Source organism: Emydura macquarii, unplaced genomic scaffold, assembly GCF_026122565.2.
Source record: "Emydura macquarii macquarii isolate MOO-44397 ecotype Brisbane River unplaced genomic scaffold, CSIRO-AGI_Emac_v2 contig_3451, whole genome shotgun sequence".
Classification (NCBI taxonomy): Eukaryota; Metazoa; Chordata; order Testudines; family Chelidae; genus Emydura; species Emydura macquarii.
The window spans coordinates 8202894-8218417 of record NW_027133588.1 but is presented as its reverse complement, the minus strand read 5'-3'; positions in this window follow the sequence as shown (position 1 = coordinate 8218417).

Here is a 15524-nt window from a genome sequence, read left to right as displayed (position 1 = left end):
GGAAGTTCATTGTTTGTATGAGTAAATCTTCTTTAAATGTCAGATTAGTCATGTTGCAAGTACCTTGCTGTCTGGTTTTAGTTCATCCCTGGAAGAATGACTGACATTCACACTGTGTGGTGTAATGCTTCCCACACCACTGTTTTTTATAGTATGAGTCATGAGCACACCTATGGTATCTGTATAAAAACATGGAGAATAAAATAGAAGTGTCTCAGAATATCTCTCATTCTACATTGTTCAGAGAATGTTGCATGTGCAGTCGGCTGGTTCTAGATGAAAGAAAATCAGAAACCTGGAAGTAGAAGATAATAGCAATTCCTGAACCAAACAAACTCAGTGAGTAGCCTGCTCATAATTCTCCTGAGTATTTGTCTGCAACTTCTAGAGCATGTCATTCTTATCTCCTGTAACCCCCCTTTTTTTCTGGGTTACTTGGGAGCATGCAACACTCACCTGTGTGCACTGGCACCAAGGTTGCTGACAACAAAGGAGATCCTGAGTAGGATAGGTGGGAATCCTCTATCCACCCCTCTGCTGCAGTCCCTTTACTTCTAAAGGAATTTAAAATTGGCAGTGCCTCCACCTGACTGGACACTGTACATGCTCAATAGCATGCATTGGGAGTTTCCAGGACTAAACCTATTCTAATAATAATAATAATAATAATTTGTGGCATGGGTCTAACTCAAAAATACCAATTATGCAAACTATACTTAAATTAGAGTTAACACACCTTTACTTAACAAATTAAGGAAATATGGCATAATAGACTGAAATTAAATATCATTACTATTTTAAATTCACAAGGGCAGTTGAATAAATCAATTAATAAATGTAGTATACAGTAACAAATGAAACGTGTCTAACTGGCATTTACACTGCCACTATTTACCCCACCTCCAGAGTGTGTATAGTCACCTACAGTTTACAGCCCTAACCCCTTGCTTGCGTGGGTGTGCTTGAAGATCTGAAGAAAGAGACAGCACTCTGTTGGTTCAGTGTATCAGTTCAGCCAAGGTGTCAAGCTGAAGATTTGGAGTTGGCCCAGCCAAATGTCAGCAATCCTGGCCCTGGCTCAAAGAGAATATCTCTCTGCCTCTTCTCAGGCCCAGTCAAAGTTTCTCTGCTGTGCCCCTTCCTTTACAAGCCCTACAAAGGGGGGGGGGAGGGGAGGCATATTTCTTGTGGAAATATTACTGATTTCACAAAAAGGTGATTTAATCATCTTGGCTCTTGGACCCAGATTGCTATATGATAGATTTTGTATAGAGAGTGTAAGCTGCGCAGTCAACTAGCAAATTCCTTTGGCTAATGCTGTTTATAAGGGATGAAGGTTGCCATGGTTATTAATGAAATTTTAAGCATGTGTAGTCCAAGCATAGACCATATGTAGAGCCAACCCAAGTCAATAACAGGTTACAAACTCATTAAGTTGTAGTGAAGACACGAGTGACATCTGAGGTGCATTCACTAGTTAATACTATGGAGTCTCATTCTGTTGTGTTGCACCTTCTGGTTTAGAAAACAAAAATCAAGAACAAAGTCAACATTAACCATTCCTGCTGAACCCCCACTAGCCTGCAGAAGAATTTATTCCAAAACTACACCACTAGCTCACATGAAATTAATCTGCATCTATGGTGAGGAGAAACCACTTTTAAAGTGATTTATCACAACTAAACAACCTCTTACAGAAATGCCTGTGTGAGTTTTTCCATGTAGAAGTGAAGCATTTTGGAGGCACTGCAAGAGACAATTTTTTCCACCACTAGTGATGACATCTCCTGTTTTTCCTGGAGTGAGAGTCTGTACTGCTCCTTTTTAGAAGTGAAGCACAGAATTCATAGCCCATGGGTTGGGAGTAGGGGGGAAGATGGCTTTAAGCCACCTGTGTACCCTTCCAGTCCTGACCTGCTCTGGAGGTTTCTCTTTCATGTGTCTAATGCTGGGTAATAATATGAGAGGATTCCATTGTGTAAAACTAAACTGGCTTTTTATTAACAGAACTATTTATAGAGATGCTGCAATTGCAGCTGGCTGTCCTGTCATGGGCCTACAAACTTTCCTCAGCGCTGCACTGAACCTCTGTGCCAGACACAATCCTCCCTTTCTCTGCCAGACCCCTAACATACTCCTTATGCCAGAGGGTTAGCCTTATGGCTAACTTCTGCTGTGCCTGCACTGGGAAAATCTTCCCCAGGTTATAACTGGGACTTTTAGGGCCCCATTATGCTACTCCAACATTTCTACCTAGTGTAAAGAAACCAGAGGGGTGAAGATATGACCCCTAGTGAAGATGGGTCTCAGGAGTATATAATGTCTAAGCAGAATCTTAAGTACGTGGTCACTTTGTTCCTGTGAGAGCCACTGAACAGAAAATGTATTCTTTATGAAAGGTCTGTGATTGTGATGCTTAGGGAAGGAAAGAGCTTTGTGATGTTTTGTGGAGAGGACAAACTGTGAAATGTCCAATAGATAATAATTTTTATGTTGTCTTGTTAAGAGGGATTCCTTCTGTGGTGATATGTGTTAGCAAAAGTGTTAAAATTAACCCTTTCTATATGTATTTCTATTACGCCTATTTGTGTGCACACATACTCTTTCTGGTGATGCTGCATAGATTGATCAGGTTTGGTCCTGCCTTATAAGGCATCGGGTAACGTGTATTGTTTGTGACTGCATGTGTATGCCCCAGTAAAGTAGATGGTTTTACAAGACAAGAAGCATTAAAGACCCAGATTCTCAAAGATATTTAAGCGTCTATTTCCCATTAAAGTCAATGTGTCCTTATTGCGGAGGGAAGCAATGAGTGAAAAGAGTATAAAATATTTTCCTCAACTGCTTTAGGATTTTTTCTGAAATCACCTTTACTCAAATCACTTGCATTCAGCAATGGCAAAAAATAAATTCTTCCTTGAGTTCTTGCAGGTGTCCATTCCACTTTAGGTGTTCACTGTTCTGAAACCGGGGAACTTTTTCTTGTTGGAGTGACACGTGCACCTTTGTGCTGCCAGCTGAAGGTATAAAAGGATGGAGCAGACGTGACCTCCCTCAGTTCCTTCTCATCACCGATAGTCCATAGTAAGATTGTGTGTGAATATCTCACTTTTCCCCCCCTTTGTCCCTCTAGAAAGCTTTCTAGAGAAAACTTATTTTGAATAGTTATAGTAAATGATTGCTATTGTTAGTTAGTGGTACTTGCTCTTTCTAAAAATTGTCCTTGTTTTTAACAGTGTTTTCTTCTAGCTTTTGGCTCACTACAAGGGGATGCCTATTTTCCCGGAATGTAAGTGCTGTTCTGGTGTAACAAGTCTACACCAGTCAGCAATGCTCATTTCCACTGTTTAAAGTATTTGGGAGAAAGCCATGCCAGGTCAATCCCCCTTTGCCAGGATTACACTCAAAACATCTCATCTCCTTGGGTCTCAAAACTGTGTAGTGGACAATCTCAGCAGATCTGTGAGCAAAGATCACACAAGGTGCACGACTCACTGCTAGTCTGGCACTTCCTCCTGATCACTCTGGGAGTTATCTCATGAGGTCAGTGCCCATTTGCATAGCTTGCATGCCGTCAGTCTGTCTCTCTCCCAGATCTGCAGTTCCTCTCGTGTTCTATGAACCGCAGCATCCTCTTTGGGACTCAGCCCTCCAGCTGGATCACTCAGTATTCCCTCCTTCTGGGATAGCAAAGTCCTTTCTCCCTAGCAGTCCTAGGCAGTCCTCCCATCCACTGCCTCGCTGCCACTCCCTCAGTGGCTGGCAGGGAAACCAAGGCCTACCCTCTATTCTGGGTTCCATCCAGCGACCTTCAGCTAACCAATTCTGTGCTTTCCTTTCTTAGCCCTCATTGCTCCTTCTATGAACTGATTACCACACCTAGTTCTCCTTCTTTCTCTGGATGTACCAGATCCAAAACCCTCCTCCCTCTTCCCAGGGAGTGACTGCTGCATGCTTTCCTGCATCCTTCCCCAGCAGGCCCCCTCTCTGCATCCAGCTACCCCGCTTTATACAGGCCCAGCCTGTAATTAGCTGCTTCCAGCCTAAATCTCCCACGTGCAACCTTGTTGTAGCAGTGTCTGTCCCAGGCTATTAGAGAGACAAAGTGGGTGATGTAATTTTTATTGGACCGAATTCTGTTAGTGAGACACAAGCTTTTGAGCTACACAGAGCTAGCTCTTCTTCAGCTCTGGGTAAGGTACTACATGACATTTACAGGACTGCAACTTGTCAGCTGTTCATACCTTCGCTGATCATTTTGCTTTCTCCTCAAGAGACCATGATCAATTTGGGAGAGTAGTGCTGCAGTCCTTCTGTAAGTAGACCTGGATATACTCCTCCATCTGGAACTGCTTGTGAGTCACCTAAAGTGGAATGGACATGTACAAGTACTTAAAGATGACAAAACGGTTACATACTTGTTCAGTAACTGCTCTTCTTCAAAATGTATTGCACATGTATAACCCACCCTCCTTCCTCTCTACAGTAGAGTAACAGCAAACATGGCATCCAGTGTGAAGGAACTGAGGAGGATTAGGGCAGGTCCACCCCCTCTATATCTTGGCTGGTAGCATGAGGGTGCAGAGGGCACATCTGCTGCCCTGAAAGGTACCACTATGGGAAAAAGTTCTTTGGCTCTGGTGCACTGGAGCACATGCACCTAAAATGGAATGGACATGTGCAATACAAATAGATATTTAACTTTTTTTTTGTCTAGAGTCTGACTTCAGTGAGCAATGGATTGCTCCCTTAGTGATGAAATCTGATGAAATGCAATAGTTGACTTTTTGTCTAGTTGCTATTTCCATTGCAAGTTAGGTTTGGGATTTAATTTTGGTATCTGTTTTGCCTACATTTGATTATGAACACCACACTATTTATGCTTTTTTGGTTCTTAGTGTTTTTCTTTTTATTATTGCCACAGACAGACTGATGTAGATAACTGACTTCACATGGATCTCATGCCTTCCTCCTTGATTTAGTACTTTGGTCACTGTTTGTTTATCATGTACAAAAGTGGCAAGTAGTGAGTGCTTTTCTGAATGTGAAGTGTTTTTCTTGTTATTTTGCCCACTGCCACTACTGTTGCCTCTTGTGAACTTTTTAGTTGATGCTAATTTTTAGTGATCTTTGTCCCTTTTCTGAAGATAAATGCCTGTCGAAACTTTTAATACTGTCACCTGGCATGAAGTTCATGGAATTATAGATTTTAGTGATGGAAAATACTTATTAGGTTATCTAGCCCATCCCTCTGTCATTGAAAGACTGTTCCATACAACTTAGTTATAGTGTGTTGCCTACTCAGGCTTGCTCTGCAATCCCTTCAGCTTAGAAAGCCCAATTGCAGATACCCTGTCCATAGGGACACCATATTTTCTGGAAGCATTTCTCTTGTGTCCACATGAACCTTGACCTGGAAACAATCCAAATTATGACTAACTGTAGATCCAAGGCATGAGGATGACTGTGGTGTATCATATGCAAAAGGCATGAATGAATTCTGGCAAAATAAAAGGAAATATCCGTCAGCAGTATCTAGAAGGGCAGAATGATTGAACAGACTATCATTATATTTCTGGAGCACCAGGCAGTTCTTGCCCAGGAATTGAACATCAATGACTGAATATATTAATTTAATATATCAGTGATTGTCTTTTCAAGTTGATAATATTTCTGGTACAATTTTGAATTGAGCAAAGCTGGCTGATGGATCTACTGATAAGAAAAATCACTTATCAGTAAAATGATGTAGATTTAAAATAAATAAATATGGGATGGTATTTTTAGGAAAGATTGAAGTCTGTGTTCCTGACAAAAGCCTTGAATGAACTGTTTGTACAGAGCCCATTGCCTGATGACTTAAGAGAATTGCAAGCTCTCCTGTCATACTAGCATAACTTTCCCTATTGAGATTGATTGCAAACTAATCTCAGTCACATATATAAATTAAAATATTTTTGGATAAGCTAAAATAAGTGTATTTGCCATAAAAAAAGAACTAAAAATAAGCCTGAATTTTGAACAGCATACAGGCTCTTAACTCAATTTGCTAAGCCTCTTTTTTGGAAAGATGTATGGTAATACTTCTTAAATTGCAGGCTGCTTGTACAATGTAATTTGTAAAACCGTACATAGTAAGTTAGTGCTAGTAGCAATCTGCAAGCGACAGTGGCCGTTTCTCTAAAATGAATACTTAAATGGATAATTACCTTCCCTATAGCAAATGAAAAGTTTTTAAAGGAATATCTCAGTGTAATGTAGAAATGTTCCATTACTGTATTTCGTTACAAATATGAGTAAATTAGTGCTTGGAATGTTTAGTGTTTAAAAAACAATGCAAGTAGAGAGCCTCCCTTTTGACAATTTTATGAGGAATAGTGAGACTGAAGAAATCCATTTTCTCGTTAGAAATCAGAAAGTTTTAGTGTTCTTGTAAGATACTTGTAAGTAAGTTGTTAAATTATATGAAGAAAAAAATACCTACATAATTTTCTTTAGAACTTTGAAACTTTATGATTCCCCATGTTCTCTTATAGGAAATTTTAGTTTGTTCTACTTCATATTACCTAACTCGTCTCTTGATAAGAGGTAGGTTTTATAATTAAGGGACTGATCCTGTAAGGTTTTAGGCTTCAACTTTTAGGAAATGAACACATCTCCCAAGAACTGGTCCCAAGACAGTAGCTTTAACTAACAACTACTTATAAAATCTCATACTATATAGATAAAATAAAAGTACACACACACATTTTTAAAAATTTCCCCCTCTTTATTTAGCTTTATAGGGTCCAATTCTCAACTTCCCAAGCTGACCCCTGCGTCCACACAAAGCTCCACTGACATCAATAGAGTTCCATCAGGGGTAAGGGTCTGCCCATATGGATGTAGTAGCAGTATCACAGGCTAAGAGACAAATTAACAAATATTAGTTATGTTATTTCATAAAGGCTATCTATGGATGTAGAAAAACAGATAAACTTGAAACATTATTAACTTTAACTCATTTGTAGCACAAAAAAGAAAGACTAGGTAAAAAGCTCTTCAGCTTACATCAACAACTAACCTCCTTGGTAAGTGATGTCGACAGTTGAAGTCTGTAACAGTGATGTATCATATTTCCTTTTCTCCCCCAATCCATTTAGGGTTTGAATCTGCAGTTCTTGGGCAGACAATAATATACAGTATAGGGAATTTAAGAACAGGTTCTTAATTTATTATGTATTCTTAAAGTCCTGAAAACTGATTTGGAACAAACCTACTATGTAATTTTTGATAGTTAATGGAAGGTAAAAAACTGGATAGTCCTTAAATTTTAATCCCTCAATATTTCATGTACTTTCATGTGATGTACCCCTCTTTGAGAAATTGCTTCATTATTTTGGATAACAGGTTGGCAGTTTTCCATCTTTGCCCTGTTGAAAAAAGGAATAGTTCTTTTTAAAGACAAAAGTTTGAAAATTTATAAGGAGAAGGAGTTCCAAGTTTAAAATCTGACTTTTAATTAACTGTAGTCAGGAGCCAGATCTTTTCACTGTAGTCATGTGGATATTACTAGATATATTTTAAGAACTGAGTAAGTACAATTAAATGCTTATAAAATATTTTGAAGCCATTTTCATTCCTGTGGTAAAGAACAGCTATTACCTTCTCTATCATTGGGATTAACATTACTGATAGCAGTTTAATTATTTTTCATGATTTTAAATTAGGGGCTTAATTCTGATCTCACTTTTGCCATTGTTACATTGGTCTAATGCCATACAAGTGTTACTTCTGATTTACACCATTTGATCAGAATTAGGTCCTGGCTGTCTGTATTATAGACTCTTTTATGGCCCCCGATGTACCTCACAAGTTTCTTGTTTATACAAAGAATGATAGAGTGTATGTTGGTTACACTGTTTTGCTAAGCTACATACATTTTTGATGGAACCAGCAAGGAATAGAATATGGAAAATGGAGACAAATCATACGTTTAGGGCCTAATAATGAATTAGCTAAACTATCTGGACTATGCAGTTCAGGCCAAAGACTTGTTCTTCATATACAGTAAATTCCATCTAGGATACGGAGGTCCCAAATGATAGCAGAACCACGGTGGTTCCTCTTCATGGGGGGGCTATAGGCTGTGCAGGGTGACTCTGCAACACCATATCATGGGGCTGACCTCAGTAGTAGGTCTTTCATGGGGTCATGGGGAGAGCAGTACTTTGATCCACTGGATACACAGATCCACGGCCGACAAAGCCCACGTGGCAAGGATTGCCACGGCTCAGCAATGCAGGTGCCTGCACTCTACCTAAGGTTTGGGTAAAGGTTCCATTCCCTAAAAAATTCACACTTATGTAGACAGCATTAGGTCAATGGAAGAATTTTTCTGTCGTCCTCGCTATCAGCTCTCGGGAGGTGGATTACCTCCGTCAACGGGAGAATCCCACCGGAGTCCACACTAAAGAGCTACAGCAGCACAACTGCAGACTGTGTCACTGTAGCATTTTAAGTGTAGACAAGCCCTCTGAAACAGCTCCCAAAATGGGTCATCACTAGGGACTGATCCCCAAACCATCTAATTTTGCTAGAAAGATTGCAGGTCACCTTTAAATGGCTGCCAAAAACACCATGTATAAGATGCTGAGGAGTGATCTGACTTGCACTGCAACATTGGGGACTAAGCAAATACCTATATTAATAAATAATTAGCACTTACAAAGCACTTCAAAGTGAGGTACAAATGTTAATCAATCAATCTTTGCAGTGTTTAACCTCTTAGATACCTTGGGAATGGAAAGCTTAGGACAGATGAAAGCACACTGATATTTTGATGTTGCAAAATTGGATTTCTTAAATTAAATGTAACATTATTGTTATAGTCATTCAGATGCAGTCTTATAAAAAGACTGTTTATAAAAGTACAGCTGGAGAAAGGATTAAAAAGTGAGTTGCTGAAGGGACATATAGTATTATTAGAGAGACATGGTGGGTGAAGTAATATTAATATATTTATTGAACCAGCTTCTGTTGCTGAGAGAGTCAGGCTTTCAAGCTACACAGAGCTCCTGAAGAAGAGAAGTTGGGACCAACAGGGCAAACATAGATAGTTTTAGGAGTTTAACATAATAATCTCAGCAAAATTTGCCAAATTTTCTGTGGATCTGTGGTGTTAGCAACTACAGCTAAACAGCCCCTGTAGAGCATGCCTTCTGAACACAGATTGTCTCTCTTCTGTGTTTGTATACTGCCCAGAACAAGGGATAACCAACTCTGATTGAGGCCTGTAGGCACTACCATAATATAAGTATTTACTACTATTACTAATTGGGCTGTATTCTGGCTCCTGCATTGGTTTTTCTGCATAGGAAAGCTGGCTTAACTAGATATCTGGGAATTCCCTGTTCCTAAGAGAACCTTTTTGTGGCATAATTTTTGTGGCTCTGCACCGCCGCCACCAGATAGATCAGCCTTCACTGCAGCGGGTGTGATGGAGGTAGAGAGAGTTCAGCCAGAGTTCCTGTGTACTCCAGTGATCACTGGATACTGGTTCAACCTCTTGGTCTCATCGTGAGCAGCCATTCATAAATCAGATCAGCTTTTTAGCTTCTCTAAACAAAGATGGTGACCAGATCAACATCCAGCTATCCCAATAGTTAGCGTACAGCCACATTTCCCTTCCCCCCCCTCCACACACACACTTTAGATGGGTAATGCATGGCTTGGCTGCACCTTAGTGTCTAGGTCATACAGTTTAATGGAAGAATCATTCATACAGTATGGGCCAACTTTTCAAATGTCCTCACTAACTGCATCCACAATATTTGGAAATGGTCCATTTGCATGCACAAATAATCCTGTTCTGCAAAACAGGAAAATTGTGTGCAATTTTTTTTTTAAATAGAAAGACATCTCACAATTTTTCAGTCTTTGTAACTTGACCCTACCCTAAGGTGAGCAAAACTACTATAATTGTTTTTGGTGTTGTTGCACCCATCTTGGTCCCAGAAGATGAGAGAGACAAAGTGAGTGAGGTCATATCTTTTATTTTGAGCTCTGTGGATCTCAGAAGCTTGTCTCTTTCACCAAAAGAAGTTGGTCCAATAAAAGATATTACCCCACCCACTTTGTCTCTTTAATGACAATGTTACTAATCCAGTCCCTCTTAAAACTACTTTAAGAAATTATATCCATTTGAGAAAGAATACAGTAATACAAAAATACAATAATTCCAAATTATTTGTATTATTCTTATGGAGTATTAATACTGACAATTTTGCCTGTTGTCAGGACACATTTCACAGTATGTAAAATAAAAAAATTGATTGAAACTGAGCTGTAGAGTTTGAATTGAATTATTTTTGGAAGTACATCACTTCCAATAGTTATCTATGCTGCTTTCAAAAGATTCCATTGAAAAATATAAAGAAAAGAAAAATCACATTCATAGTCACATGGTTATAAAAATATTTCCATACATGGAATTTATTACACATATTACACAAAGATATTAAAAGGGACACAAAGCTGGGAATCATTAGGAAAGGGGTAGATGAGACAGAAAATATCATATTACCTCTTTATAAATGCATGGTATGCCCACATCTTGAATACTGCATGCAGATCTGGTCGCCTCATCTCAAAAAAGCTATATTGGAATTGGAAAAGGTACAGAAAAGCACAACAGAAATGACTGGGGTATGAAACAGCTTCCATATGAGGAGAAATTAATAAGATTGGGACTTTTCATCTTGCTAAAGAGATGACTATGGGGAGGTATGATAGAGGTCTATAAAATCATGACTGGTGTGGAGAAAGTAATTAAGGAAGTGTTATTTACTCCTCATAACACAAGAACTAGGGTTCATCAAATGAAATTAATAGGCAGCAGATTTAAAACAAACAAAAGGAAGTATTTCTTCACACACTGCACAGTCAACCTCTAGAACTCTTTGCCAGAGGATGTTGTGAAGGCCAAGACTATCACAGGTTCAAAAAGAGCTAGATAAATTCAATGGCTATTAGCCAGGATGGGTAGGGATGCAAAACCTAAGCATTCCTAGCCTCTGTTTGCCAGAAGCTGTGAATGGGCAACAGGAGATGGATCACTTGAAAATTACCTGTTCTGTTCATTACCTCTGAAGCACCTGGCATTGACCACTGTCAGAAGGCAGCATATTAGGCTAGATGGACCATTGGGCTGACCAGTATGGCTGTTCTTATGGCACTGTTAATTTGCATTTCAAACTAACAGTGTCCCTTTAAATTCTTGCCAAAAGATAAATTGCAAGAATTTAGATTGCTTATATCAATCAGTTGAAGAACCCTTTAGTTCCTATATGTGAGGATTGACAATACATTTGTAATATTATCACCTGTAAATTTGGAATCCACCAGTTCTGAATGGAAACAAAAGGAAAGCAAAAAAGTCAACTTTCTAGTTTTGCTGAGTTTGTTTACATTTCCTATAGCGGATTCATTCAGAGATGGTAATGACCATGGCTCTACTAGGAGTCATTGTGGATGGAGCAAGCTTTTGATAGGTTTTAGATACATGATGTCATTGGAGTGGACAGGCTTGGGAAAATCAGAATGACATTATTGTATGCAGTGTAGTTGTAGCTGTGTTGGTCCCAGGAAATTAGAGAGGCAAGGTAGGTGAGGTAATATCTTTTATTGGACCAACTTCTGTTGGTAAGAGAGAGAAGCTTTCGACTTGACAAAAAGCTCTGTGTGGCTTGAAAGCTTGTCTCTCTCACTTACAGAAGTTGATCCAGTAAAAATCATCTCCTCACCCACCTTCTCTCTCTAATGAGAGCATTACTAATCCAGTTACTGCCCAGCCCTACTCCTCCCACTATTTAGCAAAACCTACTAATCCCAATAAGACTACTAATCCCAATAATTAATGTAATGAGAATGCCATGAGTCTGTGAATCATATTTCTTGCTTAGGATAAATGGTGTTGTCAAAGATGACTTTCCAAAGTTATTTAAATATCAGGTGTGTGCCCTTTTTTTTAAAATCATGTATAAAGGTTTGTTCAAAAAAAAAAAAAAAGTATGTTGTTGCTTGTTTTTAAACACATATTTCTGGAATTTTTTGGTTTTATAAGAGGGCCACTTGAGTGCCTAGGATGTTTATTGTGACCTTAATTGAAGAGATTGGTGTTAAATCTTTAACTTATACATCATTTATCCAAACTGTTAAACACTGAAATTTAATAGTTAACAAAAACCCCAAATAAAACCAGGAATTTTAAACTGACTAAGAACCCTTTCCTACTCAGCTTTCAGTCTCTTAATTATTTTGATTTCAATAGGTCTCTCATCACCATAGAGTCTTCCTGGCTACATGAGCATCACATTTCTATAGTAGAAAAGGCTATTTAATTGTTTTGTTTATGTTTTCATAAAGAAGCAAAAAAAAAAAGGGGGGGGGGGGAAGCGCAGAGGCGGTTCTTTTTTGGGTCACTTTTTCTGCCTATCAACTCTTCAATTCTGATCACTGCCCACGAAGCACTTTCTAAGGTTTCTGGAGGAATGGAGAACAAGTGCCTTGGCTCCATGACCTACTGAACAGAGGAACTGGGCTGAAACTCAGGAGACCTTGGTGCTATTCCTAGCTCTGTCACCGGCCTGCTGGGTGATCTTGGGCAAGTCACTGCACTTTTTATGCCTGTTTCCCCAACTGTAAAATGGGGATGATAATTTGTACAATGCATTGAGATCTGCAAATGATAAGAACTAAGTATTTATTCATTGTTACTATGCTGCTGCAGAAGTAGCTGATCTCTTTCCACATGGCGAGGTTCTCCTCCCTGTGCAGATCCTGAGTAGACTACATACACCTAATGTATTTATATGGCATGTTACATTTCCAAAACAGGATGTGAACATTAACGAATTTAATTAAATATATTGCTTTAATGAGCAAGATATGGAAACTGGCTATACATGCCTGGTACTTAATACACTGCATTAATCCTCTGTAATCCAGTTAAATTCATCAATGAAAAAGTAAGACACTAAACCCCTGAAATTAAGTTTTATGAATAATTAAATAGCTTCATTCCCCCTGTTTTCTGCCTTCATTTCACCATGCTCAGTCTTCCAACTATATGTAACAGGACAACAGGTTTTAAACTCTGTTTGGTGGCAGAGTGGATATCTCCTTTATCCATCCCGGGGTGCAGTTTGCTGCTGTGGCAGTAGTTTGTGGCAGATTTTAAGCTCATGGGCTGGCTTTAGTCCTTTGATTGAGCATGATAGTGTGAGGTGTTTCCTTCAGATCCATCCTTCTTTTTGAAATTTCATGGGTTTGCTGCAACAAAATTGCCATGAACCCTCAGTAACTTCTCCACTTGTCAACAGAGTGGAGGCTACAGCCTCTCTGCCTAACACTTCTGTCTGCCCACTTTCCTTTTGCCTTTTCATTGTTCTTGATCTTGGTAACAATTGTATTGGTGATATTGTATAGGCTCAGAAGTTTATTAGACATGTCACAGGGAGAGTTGGCTTGTTAATGAGTTTGAGGTTCAGCATCCCGGTGCCATGTTTTGCCCACCTCAGATAGAGGGAATTGAGTACAAAGATCCTGTGGCAGACAGGAGGAGCACGTGACTCAGACCAGACCTGCTGGTAGATATAACAAGCACCCTCTGGTCATTATGAAAAAGACTCAGTGGAGTCAGAGGGCTATGTGAGTTGTTGCATACAGATAGACTTGCCTGAGTTTCTAAGCAGATGACAGAAAGCTTAAGGTAAGCAAGCCTGCAGGGAGCGGATTGAGCTAGGAAGGCCAAAGGGGGTACAGGAGCTATGAGCTATCTGGGAATGCTGGGTGGAAAATCGGTGTGGCTTTATTATCAAAACAGAATCCCAAATGGGGAGGGTAAATGAGCGAACACCGGCACTGTGAAGCTTCCCTTCCTTAACTGGAGAAGAAAGGGAAACTGAGGCCAGGGCAGTGCCTAGAACCAGACTTGGTAAGCCTAGTTACAGACACTCTGGTGGAACAGGAGCCAGGGTTCATTCATTCCCCATGAAATTTAGCTTCTTCTATGGCAGAAATGGCAGCTCAGATGCCTCCTTCATTTGTACGCCCTTCTGCCTCCACCATCAACCTTGTAGAAGCAGATCCTAGTAAGCAAGTTCACAGAAAGTTAAGTGGAGTTGCTGGGGAATAAAAGTGTGTGCCCCATTTCATCAGCTTCCATTTCTTTCTTATAAGCTGATGACATGGAGATTTCTTGCTTTCAGGTAGCCCTGTTACTGGTGAATTCATACCGCTATCTGCCAGATCTTGTATGATCATGAGGACAGTGTAGCTCACAGTCCATGACAAACAACAAATATTCAATTTGGTATTATGCTGAATAGTAAAAAATAAATTCTCAATAAATTAAAAGCAAAAGGGTATTGTGCAATGTTTCTTCCTTTCATATAAACAGAATTCAAGGTTACAGAGGCCTAGAGTCAGCATCTCTGATCTCCAGTAAGTGAAAAAGCAGGTACCAAAGACTGAAAGACAGAAAGGTGGGCAGATCCAGATGGAAAGCTCAGCTGCCTTCCATCCCAAAATGTTACTGCATTTACTGTGAGAGAATGAGATTCTTAAGGCAGCAGAACCTGTCAGTGGAGCATGATGTATGAAAATAAAGAACAGGAGCTTTTTGCTACATAGTTGCTGCCTGATTGTTTTTTCATTTTTTACTCAGGTGTATTATAGAAACTTACAGCACTGCAGAACAACACTGATCCTGCACCACTTCATTGTTTAGGTTCTTGCCATTCCCAGGATTAGTTTACAGTCTTTCCTTGCCACAAATAAATAATTTTTTAATTTAAAACAAACAAACAAAAAACCACTGTTCAATTATTCTTGGTCCCATTTCAATTCTTTTACTAGGTATTCCTTAGCAGTTGATCTTCCTAGCTGCAAACCACTCATCTGTGTTTTTTCTGACCAGCTGAGTCCTTGAATCTTGCAGATTCTTTATGTCTAGGCTTCCCAATGTCATTACTATGAACACTGCTATTAGGACAGCCCCATTTTGTTACCTATCTAAATGATGCCCTTTTGCTTCCAAAAATATTTTCTTAATCTTTGATCTACCAATTAATTTGTCACTCTCCAAAAGCCTCCTTCTTCTCTATAGCCAGAGCTTCTTACTTCCCAGTTAAATGCTTTTCATTCAACCTTTATTAAAATCATGAAGGAAACACATTAGTTTATAAAATGTCATAGGACAAAAAGGCACCAGCTATAACATCAGCAAGATCTTTGCCCTATCCACTCAAGTGACCCTGAATAGTTATAAAACCTTGTTATCACCCTGGGAATCCAGCAGGGGCCACAGTTAAGGTCATGGTATCATGTCCTTTGTAAAATCAATTTTATCATTCATTTTATGCATGTGAGTAGTAGATACAAGTACTAGGACAATTAAAGGTAATATTAAAGAAATATAGGAACTAACTAGTGCTGACTCCTGAGATCCCCCTGTTGCTTAAACACACCTCCCAACAAAGACT